We start from the raw sequence: 12,942 nt of genomic DNA, 5'->3' as shown, positions 1-12,942 counted from the left end.
AAAAAAAAAATTGAAACTTTCCAGCAATTAAAGAAAAAACTAATAACAAGATGTCATTTTAATTTATCAAATAAGCAAAGAGGAAAAATGGAAAAGATCTTATTTTGTGTTGGGTAAGATGCGCAGCACAGCCAGTCACAGGCAGAACTGAACTGATAAAACCCTTTCAGGAAAGGCAAGTTGACAATACCTTTAAAAATCTCTCAAAGACTTCATATGCTTTCATCTTGTCATTTCCCTTCTAGGAATTCATTCTAAGGAAAAAATAAATTAGTAGAGATAATATTCTATGCCCCAAATGCTGATCGAAGCATTATTCATAATGGAAAAACAGAAAAAGCCTAACTGTCAGTAGGGGGTACAGTGCAGTAAGTCATTACACAAATCCACATAATGGAATAGTATGCAGTTGCAAACTGATTTTAGGGATATGGAAAAACATTGTAATATGATATTGCTTATAAAGCAGGATAACAGACAAATACATACATATATATATGCATGTATATGTGTGTTGTGTATGTGAATATATATATGATATGACATATACAAAAAAGAAAAAATATATATATAGACTACCAACAAAATAGATCAAAATAATAATATTGGTTGTCTTTTGGGAAGAGGTCTATAGGTGACTTTAATTTTCCTGACTCTATTTTTCAGTATTTTCCATATATCCTAATATTAGATTATTATCCAAATTAAATAAACTTTCATATTTAAATGCAGCCACCAGAAAGGAAAAATTGGAGCTTTTCTGCAAAGTTCTAGCAGGCACATATTCAACAATCAAACACATAGCAGTGTTCACAAATATAACCTCCTCTGTGCATTCTTTTCAGAGATGAGAACTCATTCTATAATAACAAAAACAAACACAAAAATCCAAACATTAAGACAAGCAACATTTTTAAAAATAAAGTAGTATCTTGATTTGTCATCACATTTTGCCTCATTTATTCTTACTCTCTTTAGTGCCTCATGAACTTAGAAAGCACACAGCCACAGTGCAACTAAAATTTTGCCCTTGCTAATAACTTGTTTTATGAATGTTATAAATATAACTGATTTGTAAGGGAGAAAGCACATTCTTGGCAAAAAACAGACATCTCTTAAGATGGGCTTAATTGAAACAAAATACTCTCTAAATAAAAGAACTCATCAAAACACATGAAAATTTCAGAAGTTGAACATGACAAAGTAGGTTTAAAGACACTAAGAATATTTAAAGCAAACATTCTTCTTTGTAAAAGTCCCAAAATATGTCTGAGTGCACAAAAAGTCAAGACTACAGAACAAAGATTCTGGGCCCCAAATCTTCACATGCATACTAAAGAGTCCAAGAAATATGAGTGTAATCTGGGTGAGATTAGACAAAACCAGGAAAGTGATAAAATAACAGAAGGAAGTGCCTTTCAACATAAGAATTTTCAGCTTTATACAAGAATACTTAGCTCTAAAAAAAAAAAGGCGGTGGCAAGTAGCCATATTCAAAGGCAAAACTTGAAGGCTCCAAGACAAAAGACCTTTTAAAAAGTTATCATCTCAGAAAAGAAAAAAAAAGTTATCATCTCAGGTTTCCCACTTTGAAAGGGCTTCTTCATTTGGTCAGTTTACTACGAAGGTTTATTACGTTTACCAAACGGATGGCAGCTACAAACTGTGTACGGAATGAGGAATACAATTCTCCCATTTGAATTTCTGGAAGAGCTTCAACTCGAAGTGACATGTAGTCTGGTCTTTCTGAATGATCAGTGACTCTCCCTCAGTCTCGCGGTGATACCAGTTCTGAGTGAGGCTCTCCTGAGAGGGGCTGATTCGTTCCCCGGGTGGAAGGGGGTGGTGGAGAAATGCTGCTGTGGAGAAGTCCGTGCAATTATCTGACCGATGCGCGTGTCCCCATTCAAGTCCATAAGTGCAGGGACTGGGGCTGGTTTTCCTCGTCATTGTGTCCTTTGTCTGACTCCAGGTCTAACGTAAAGCAGGAGCAGAGTAAATATGCATTCAACGAATGAATGAATGAATGAATAAATGAATGCCTGGGTCCCAGCAGAGAGCTGTGTTACCCAAAGTTGGCCTAGGATCTCTAAACCGGGGTGGCGAGGGGTGCCTATTGAATGTAGGCACCCCCACAGACTCACGGCAGGCAGAGGAGTATATTCACCCATTCATTCATTCATTCACTGATATTTTCTGGGCATCTCTATTACACTGGCTCTGTCCTAAGCTCTTGAAATACATCAGGGATCAAACAGAAGATCCCTGACCTTAGGGAAACACAATTTTACATTGCGTTAAAAGACAGGGTCACCAAAGGGCAAATACTGTATGATTCCAATTATGTGAAATATCTAGAATAAGCACAATCAGAACCTACACTCGAGGTGTCAGGGAAGGAAGAATGAGGAGTTACGGCTTACTGGGGCAGAGCTCCTGTTTGGAGGGATGGAAAAGTCTTGGAGAAGGACCGGGGTGATGGTGGCACAATATCGTGAATGTGATTAATGTCACTTGACCACACATCCAAAAATGGCCAAAATGGCCAATTTTATTATATATATATATAAAACCACAATAATAAATTTTTAAACTGATAAGGACTGTGAAAAAGGAATCTGGTGAGCTAGATGACCATATTTTAACCAGGGGGACCGTCCTTTTCATACTTTTATTTATGCTTAACATAGAAGAGAGGTCTTAACTGCTTTTTTTTCAGATGGAGAATTGTATGCAAATATTATCCAAGTGGCAGGGGAATATTTTGTACAAAGAAGATGATTTAATTTATACAGTTCTGTTATCTAGAATAAAGGGAGAGAACATTCTGAGTTTTCAACCAATTTATGTTGATGAAACATTTCTCCAACCGTTCCTCAAGGAAACGTGTAAATTGGGCATGCATAGCACTGCCCTAATCTGATGATCATCCTATATTTAAATGAAGTATTTAATAATTAAGAAAGAAAAGGTGTTTGGGAGCAAAGACTTGCAGAAGTTGAGAAAATGTTGGGGGGAGGTAGCAAGGGGGCCAGTAGGTCCTGATAGGGCACTGTTTGGACTCTGCCTTTCAATCTGAGTTACAAGGAGAGCCTGGAGTTTGTGTGCAGAACATCAGGTCAATTTCAACAAAGTAGCAAAGAAGAGAGCCCCAGGCCTGTTCCCAGGGCCGAGTGCAGCCTAGGGAAGTAAACTGGTCAGCAGTCGGTTTTTCCCTGCGGCTTAATTTTCACCAGGAACAGAAGGATTCCTGCATGAACACTGGCGGGTGGGATTCTAAACTATTCAGAAAAACGTCTTAGGGCACATGACTAATTTCTCAGTTAAAAGCATGAGCTTGAAAAAAAATTTTAATATCCCTACCCTGGGAAAAGAGATTCTGTGCCAGTTATTATGGGCGAGATTCCCTTGGCCTTTGATTGTTCATTGTCACTGTAAATAGATATGAACTTTGCATTCAACATTAATGAAGTTTTCCCAATTATGAAAAAAATAAAAAGAAAGGCATGAACCTGGTTAAATTTGGGGAGGTGCCTTAGCTTCTATAATTTTCGACAACGATATACTTCTGGATGACAAATGAAAAATAAAATACAAAGGAATTTATATGAAACACCCAGAATAGGTAAATCCATACTGAGATAGATCGGTGATTGCCAAGGGCTGGGGAGAGGGGAAAGCGGGAGTGGCTGCTTAATGGGTGCAGGGCTTCCTAATGGGGTGATGGAAATGTTTTGAAACTAGATAGAGGTGGTGATTGCATGGCATTGTGAATGCACAAAAAGGCCACCGAATTATACAATTATATGGATTTCATCGCAATTAAAAAAAATTAATACAATGGAAAATTTCTTGCCTTTCATATGAATGTTTTCAATCATGGTTCCAAAGTCTCATGTATATAATTGGATTATTATGCATGATTTTTTTTCTGTAAATGTACCAACTTCTCTAATTAAGAAGAAGAAAGCATGAGGTAGCTCTCTAGGGACCATGTGGAAAGATGTCACAGACATGATGAAATGGAAATAAAGCAAGTTTTTAACACAGTTTGCATAGCATCCCATTTTGGTCTAAAAAAAAGTATTCACATGAATGTATTTATGGTCTATGCATAGAAAAAAAATGCTCTGGTGAACATTTACATAGTTAGATCTGTGCTGGAATGAGAAAGAAGGCTCACTTTCTGGCTTATATATTTCTGAACTGTTGGAATTTTACAATAATGAACATGTGTTACTTCTGTAATCAGAAAAGGCCATAAAGACTGTAAAAATATGGTGTATATAGAATATATAAATATCTCTCAAAATGCAACCGTAAAAAAATCTAATTAGAAAATGGGCAAAAGACATGAGACATTTCACCGAAGAATTAGATACGCGGATGGCACATAAACACATGAAAAGATGATCGACATCATCAGCCATTAGGGAAATGCATATGATAACCACAATGAGATGTCACTGCACACCTATTGGAACGGCTACAATTTAAAATAAGGACAATATCAAAGGCTGGTGGAAAAACTGGATCATACATCTACTGCTGATGGGAATATAAAATGGTACAGCAACTCTGAGAAACAGGTTGGCAGTGTCCTAAGAAACTAAATATATACTTACCATATACTCGACGATGGCACTTCTCAGGCATTTATCCCAGAGAAATGAAACCTACATTCCCACAAAAATCTGAACATGAATATACATAGCAGCTTTATTGGTAATAGCCCCAAACTGGAAACAATGAAAATGTCTTTCAGTAGGTGAAGGGTTAAACAATCATACCGTGGAATACTACTCAGCCATGAAAAAGAACAAAATACTGATACACGTAACAGCTTGGTTGAATCCCCAGGAAATGATGCTGAGCAGGAAAAAAAAAAAACACTCTCAAAAGGCCGCCCACTGTATGACTTCATTCATATAACATTCTTGAAATAACAGAATTATAGAAATGGAGAACAGATCAGTGGAGGTTGCCAGTGGGGAGGGAGGGGGCAGTGTGGCTACAAGGAGACATCACAAAGAAGCCTTTGTATCAGCTCTGTATCTTGATTGTAGGGTGGTTCCAAGAAGTTATATGTAGTAAATTGCACAGAACTACACACACACACACACTCAGCATACACACAAGTGCATGCAAAACTGGTGGAATCTGAATAAACTCTGTTGATCGTACTATTGCCAATTTCCTGCATTTCAGACTATAATTATGCAAGATGAAGGTGACAGGGGACCTCCTCGTACATTTTTGTCACTTCCTATGGATCTATAAGTATATAATTTTTAAAGTTAAAAAAGATATACATTCCCTCTAGATCAACAAAACCTACCTTTAGGTCATCAAGATTTTTAAAATATTTCTTCCAGTTTCATCAAACATATATTTTGTTGGTAGATTCTTTGGGACTTTAATGAATTATTCTAAACCTGTCTTTCAACTTGCATAAAAAAAAAAAGTTCCCTTGTCCAATCTGATAGATTGTTGTTGGATAACTCAGGATATCTGCACACATAGCTGTTTCACAAAGTGTATCTATAAACTGATACCCATCAAAAGTGCTGAATTGTTGCCCCACGCACTCGGATGACCAATTCCTGAGACATTTGGGTTTCAAAGAGAGAAAGTGTTTATTACAAGGCAAGAAGCAGGGGATCAGATGACCTAACAGAACCAGAATCTGTCTTCCTGAACTGCAGTAATTCTGATAGTTTTATAGAATTAAAACATGGGCAGAGAGGGTGCAAGGATAGTTCAGTGGTAGAATTCTTGCCTGCCATGCAGGAGACCTGGCTTCGATTCCTGGTCCATGCACTTCCCGACAAACAAACAAACAAATAATTCAACAAATGGTGCGGCAATAACGGGATTCTCAACGTGAAAAAATAATGAAATGTGACCCTGCCATACAGCATACAAAAGAGAGAGAAAAAAAAAAAGATGAGCAGGTTTTAGGATAATGAGCACAGTGTCCCCAGATGATGGAATTAGAGGTAATCTAATTATTGTGCACGCACAGATTGATTACATCCTTAGTCACAGAACGTATGTAAGAAAATGGCAGCCTTAATATGATGATGGCGTGATTTTTACTATTATAATGAGGCCAAGGTGCTTATCAGTCTCAGCTACTGTACATGTGCAGCAGGACCATTTTGGATAGATCCAGTCTCTGTTACCAAGATAACTTTGGAATTGAGGTGGATTAGTTCTGGGCTGGCCCAAGACCCTTCTTAAATGAACATTAGGAGCTGTCTTTAGTGATCACAAGACTCTAATGTTGAAAAACCGGATAAAATGGGTGCAAGTTTAGTCGCAGGTTTTTACAATCACAAAGGCAAAAGATAAAGGCTATACAATCACCATCAGAGATCAAGGCAGCTGGATTACAGTTCAGAAATTTCAGGTATTTCCATCTGTCCACTTTAATATACCAGAAAGTTAGAAGAAAAAAAAAAAAAAAGGAATATCTACATAATGATTCCGTAACTATAATCATCCCTAAATCCTCACTCCTCGGTTACAAAACCATCCGGGGTGCCTGAGAAGATAGATTCTGGGGGCCTGGCCCAGCCTTTCTAAACCGAGGGCTGGGACCTGGCAATCTGCTTCTAATTGAGTCTTCCCAGCGGTTCTGATGACCAGTCCAACTTGAACACCACAGGTGCAATTCATACGACTGCAGTTCAAGGACGTGCCAAATAAAACAAACATTTTGCATGGCCTGGAGTTCAATAATAGGGAGTTGACTAAAGTGACAATGACCTTATGCAATTTTTTTTATGTTAAAAAAAGCACAAAGTCTTCCAAATGTCAGATATAAAAATGAATCCCAAGAAATTAAAGATTCCCAAGGGGAATAGCGTACAAACCCCAGATTTAAGAATTTCAGAGAGTTTCACGTTCGTTCATTTAATTTTATGGGTGGTGACAGTTCTGGCATGTCTCGCTGGCCGGCGCAGGCCTCTTTCTCCTCCCTGCTCCTTGCCCTCCTTCCCCAGTGTGCGGGGACGGCTTTCTCAGAGAATGGGCTGCACGGCCAGTGAGATGGTCGCCAATGCCAATGACCATGTCAGTAGCCAATAAGTTATCAGTCAGTGACAGCTGTGCTTTCCAAACCTCAGTCCCAGCCAGCGAACACAAGAGACTTCCTTTGTCCTGGAAAACTTGGTACAAAACAATGTAAGGGAATTAAACACAAATTTCTGTACGACCCGGCAATTCCACCCCTAGCGTGTACCCCAAAGAACTGAAAACAGGAACTCAAACAAATACTTGTACACATATGTTTGCAGCAGCATTATTCACGACATCCAAAAGGTGAAGGCCAGACACGTGTCTGTCAAAGATGAGCGGATCAACAAAACGTGGTCTGTCCAGACAATGGGACATTATTCAGCCATAATAAGAACAAAGTGCTGATATAAGGTACAGCATGGATGCACCCAAAAAAAACATGATGTGAAGTGACAGAAGTCAGACACAAAAGGTCTGGGGTTGCATGCTTTCATTTATATGAAATAACCAGAATAGATAAATCCACAGAAAAAGGCTGCAGATTCGTGGTTGCCAGGGACTGGGGGAGGGAGAAAATGGGCTCAACTGGTTAACAGGTACAGGGTTTCCTTTTGAGGTGATGAAAATGTGTTGGAACTAGATAGAGGTGGTGTTTGCACACCGTGAAGGTATTAAATGTCAGTGAATTGTTTGCTTAAAAATGGTTATTTTTATGTTACGTAAATTTCACCTTAATAAAAAAAATAGAAAAAAAAGCAATGTAAGAAAAAATAATACAAGGGAAAATAATTTGGTAAACATCTTAATCTGAGCATCAAATCAATCGAAAAGGTGCTTTGTGGGTAGGGAAAAAGTAATTTGTTAAAGGGAGACATGCTTTCACCTCGATCCCCCCAAAACTAAAATTAAATACATGCCTTTATAAAGACCTAAATCATTCTATCACCCATTAAAACTCCATTTAACTAATTTCTTTCAGCTTCTTCCAGTTTTCTTTGAAATGCCAAGTGGGAAATAATTACAGCTTGATTATACTCATAGCATATTAAAAGTTGAGCTTTTGTTTGCTGAGATAAGGGACCCAAATTCCACAAGCAGAAATCACGGGCACTGATAGCTGTTATAGGTTGAATTGTGTCCCTTACAAAGACATGTCAAGTCCTAACCGCTGGGCCTGTGGGAATGAACTCGTTTGTAAATGGCACCTCCGAAGATTCTAGTAAGATGAGGCCAAACTGAATGAGGGCGGACTTTCCTCCAAGATGAAGAGACTCCTTATAAGAAAAGGGAAATCTGGACACAAGACACAGGGAGGAGAAGGCGTGAGAAGAGAACAGGGGGAAAGAGACGATGAGCCAAGGAATCCAAAGGACTGTCAGTAAGCACCAGGAGTTGGAAGGGACCAGGAAGGATCCTCCCTTAGAAACTTCGGAGGGAGCATGGCCCTGCCCACACCTTGATCTTGGTCTTGTCGCCTCCAAATTGTGAGGGAAATAAAGTCCTGTGGCTTAGGCCAGCTGGTCTGTGGCTCTGTGCTACAACCACCGTCTGAAATAGTTTGCAGACCTCATGGCAAGACTCCAAGTTACAGTCCACATAAATTCAGTACGCTTTCTTCAGGCCACTCTTCCAAGTTGTTCAACATCTTCCACACTGTGGCCAGCGAGTGATGGAGTCCAGCCGCCCACTCAGGCAGCCCGACAGCAGAGCCCACACATTTCAGCCAGGAGGCACTCAAATACTGTTGGTTGATCGACTATACGAACTACTTCTTTTTTGCCACTTGCATCTTTCTATGCAGAACATATTTTTTTTCACTTACTTCTGATACTCATCCTTGACTACTCACTGGGAATCTCCCCCCACAAAGTATTTCGTCTTAAACCACCAATGCTCAAGTTCCCGCCAATAACCAGATCTAAACTTCAGCCAGAACACCTTCCCACAGCTCCCAATAAACTCAGCACACTTAGTATTGCGGATTACTAACTGTGAGGCTGAAAATTAGGTTTGTGTGTGTGTGTGTATGTACGTGTGCCATTTTACCAATACTCAGCTACTATATTTCATAATTCAGATGACAGTAGCACAGTTTAACAGGTTTGAAGGCCATTTTAAGTAACTTTTAAAACCACATTAGAGTTTAATAGAAGCTTATCAAATTCCTGACATCCATCATCCATCTTATTTTAAATGGTGTGAGACAGAAGGTGACTAAAAGGGCTTATGCCTAAACATCTGAATACTTTGCTTAAAAGGCTAAGGTCAAGAACATTCAAAGTCAGCTAGGGATAACTTTTAAAATGTGTAAATGTAATAATTTTTAAAACAACTTTGGAAATATATTCACATGCCATACAATTCATCCAAAGTTTGTCATCACTGGCTCACAGTATCATTACATAGCTGTGCATCTGACATCATGGCCAATTTTAGAACATTTTCATTATTTCAAAAAAGAAATAAAAAGAAAACCCCCAAATTCCCATACCTCTTAACCCCTGTCCCCATTACGGACCCCTAGTATTGGTGTGGTATATTTGTTACTGTTAATGAAAGAATATTAAGATACTGTCATTTTCCTGGTTAGGTGTGGGTGTAAGGAATGGAAGCCAACTTGAACAAGCTTGCATTAAAAAAAGAATATTAAGATATTAGTTAACTATAGTGAAAATTAGCTTTTAATCTTAATTTTAATGAGTCTGCTAGCTAGGAAAAAAGTAGTCTTAATATGATTAGAGTCAAGTTTATTTTTAGTGTTATTAACTAGTATCTACATGAGTTTAAAGCTTGCACATAAGCACAAGGATTCAACCCACAATTCTATCTACCATTTGCTGGTTGCCAGGCATGAGACAAAGTACTCTGCCTACTTTAGCACATGTAATTCTCCGCAATAACCCTAATGACACAGATGTTATTGACACAATCTCATAAAGAAGGTACCTGGGCATCAGAGAGCCAAGTGCCAGGCCACGTTCAAACGGCAAGAGGTAAAAGTGGTTTCACCCAGGTCTTTCTACTGAGCTCCCCTCCCTCTGTGGATCTTCCCACTGCCTAATGTTGTTGGCTTGTTTTTTAAGTGGAAAAACAAACAAAAAAACAACTTCCAGCACTTTCTAAAGAAAACTCCTCTGCTTACCAGTGTCTTTTGAAGACTAAGCCTGGCTCTGAGCCAGAGGCTGGGTTGGAGGGAAGCTGTGACCTTTTCCCCTAAAACTGCAGGGATAGTCCTGGGACCAGATGATTCCCAAAGAGACAGAAATACCAAACCCACTGAGTTGAATGCAAAGACATCTGGGGTTTACCCAGAACACGTCAGCAGATGATTTCTTTAACTGAAATTGTACAGAATGCAGCTTTGGGTCAGATATAATGCGTTTATCATGAATGAAGGTAAACCTTCTGGTTAAAAAAAAAAAAATTCCTTGTTCTAGTAAAGCATACACTCTTCATAGACATCTACAGCTATTCCTTGGTTTTCCTTCTTTCCTTTTCTCTCTCCAGAAAGGTCCACGGAAAGAAAGGAGTGTCTGCGTTTTCCAGATTCAAGCTATTTTTGCTAATCTTTTGGATTAGTCTTTATAACTGCCAGAGAAATGCAGCCTTAAAAAGGCAATGTTTCTGCCTTAGAACTTATACTTAGTTGAAAATAGAGTCGTAATCAGTTAAAAGAAAAAAAAACAAAACAAAACTGCCTAAGTCCCCAAAAGAGTTACCTCAAGACTGGTCCAGAGTGGCTAAAAATAACCTCTAAGCAAATAATAAAAACCTGAGCAAGGCCCAGTCTAAAGAACCAGAGCCAACAGACACTCTCAGAGGTGAGGGGCCTCGAGGTCAAAGGGCTTAACTTCATCTGTGCAAAAGATCAAAACCTGAAGCAGGAGTTGGGGAAAAGGCTGATGCAACAATGTATCCCTATGATAGCAAAAAAATGCAACAGAACTTCTTTAAGCCTTGGGTAACCAGGCACTAAAATACATGATGGTAACTTCTCCCTTCCTAGGGACATGGTTCTTTAGCTGGGAGAGGAGGCAGAGGAGGGAGACAACCACACCAGAAGGTACTGAGTGTGCAAGACTGAACCAAGCTTTGCAGGATGCTGAGTCTCCCGGGTGCACACCCTCTAAATGCCGACGGGACTTCCTAGTCATTGATCAACCCAGAAACATCAACACACATTCCCAAACGCCCCCTGGGTGTCAAGACACCCACCACCGGTACTCTTAGCAACCAAGTCTGTTCACACCTCAGCCTTCTCTAACTCCATCCCATTTACTCCCCCTTTTTCTCTCCCCTTTAACTGGCTAATGTAGTATTATTGGCTCTCCCTATATTTTCAGTCTTATTGAAATATGATTAACTTACTATATGATTTACATCCATTTAAAGCGCACAGTTCCATGGGATAAGCATGGGTGGGTACAACCATCACCAGAATCGATTTTAGAACATTTCCATCACCCCAAAAGGAAACTCTACTAGCACCTATTAGCAATTCCTCCCCATCTCCTACCCCTAGCTCCCAGGAACCCCTCATCTACTTTCTGTCTCCATGGATTTGCCTATTCTGCACATTTCATCTCAATGGAATCATACAGTATGTGGTCTTTGGCTTCTTTCACTCAACTTTATGTTTTCAAGGTTCAATCAGGTTGTAGTGTATATCAGTTGTTCATTCCTTTTATGGCCGAATAATATTCCATTGTGTGGCTAGAACATACCTTCTTTATCTGATCACTACTGATGAATATTGACTTGTTTTCACTTTTTGGCTCTTATGAACGATGCTCCTACAAATGTCCATTTTCAAGTTTCTGTGAGGACATGTTTTCATTTATATATCCAGGAATGGAATTGCTGGGTCATATGGTAATTCTAGGAGGAACCACTTGGGGAACTGCCACTGTTTTCCACAAGGGCTGTACCACTTTACCTTCCCACCAGATCCACGCAAACCTTCTTATTATCTGTCTTTCTGAATCTAGCCATCCTAGCAGGGGCACAGTGGTCTCTCATTGAGGTTTCAATTTGCATTCCACCGATGGTTAATGATGTTGGGCATCCTTTCATGTGAATTGGTTAAATTTTGAACAGTTTTTTTGTTCTTCCTTCTTACTGAAAAAGCAGAGTACTATATTCAACACTTCCTCTTCCTGAGTGGCTTTTCACTTATTGTTTTGACCCTCAAGTGTAAAGGGGAGGGGAAAGAAAACAAACTGACCTGCCCTCATTACGGGGATGTCATCTTCGTTTCACCTTCCCCACAGATCTGGGAGGGAGAAGGTCCAGCCTGGATTTTGCAGATAAGAAAAAGAGAGGACAGATGGTTTAACTGTCTGTCAACCACTGGTCAGCTGCTGACGGTTTCTCCAAGGCTCCTTCGCTCCGACCCTTGGTCCCTAGGTGGCACTGTGCCCAGAAGCACTGGACAACCCTTTCCTCTGAGAGGCAGAGGGCTCGGAAATGGGGGCCCCAGGTCTCGGGGAACTGCCATGGAGTCCAGGAGTTAATGTCGTTAGCTGGGGAAACAGCAGGTGGGAAGAGGTGTGAGGCACTCCACTGCCAGGAACAAGAGAGAGAGGGAGGGGGAGAGGGAGTTCACAAAAGGGTCTTGACGCCTGGGGCCACAGGACACCTCCTCACCTAGGAGAATCTCCCAAGATCCCCCAGAACCCATGCTTGCTTCTTTTTTTGCCATTTCTGCTTCTTTGTTTCTGTCTCCGTTTCCTGGGGCTGCTGTAACAAAGTGCCACAAAGCTGGATGACTCAGAACAACAGAGATGTGCTGCCTCACAGCCCTGGAGGCTGGACCCCCAGCCAAGGTGCTCCCTCTGCGGCTCAGGGGGGACCCCTGCCTGGCCTCTTCCAGCCTCTGATGTTTGCCAGACGTCCCGGTGTCCTTTGTTGGCAGCTGCA

The sequence above is a fragment of the Tamandua tetradactyla genome, chromosome 23 (assembly GCF_023851605.1).
Source record: "Tamandua tetradactyla isolate mTamTet1 chromosome 23, mTamTet1.pri, whole genome shotgun sequence".
Taxonomy (NCBI): Eukaryota; Metazoa; Chordata; class Mammalia; order Pilosa; family Myrmecophagidae; genus Tamandua; species Tamandua tetradactyla.
The sequence above is the reverse complement of the archived record's forward strand: the minus strand, read 5'-3'. Positions refer to the sequence as shown.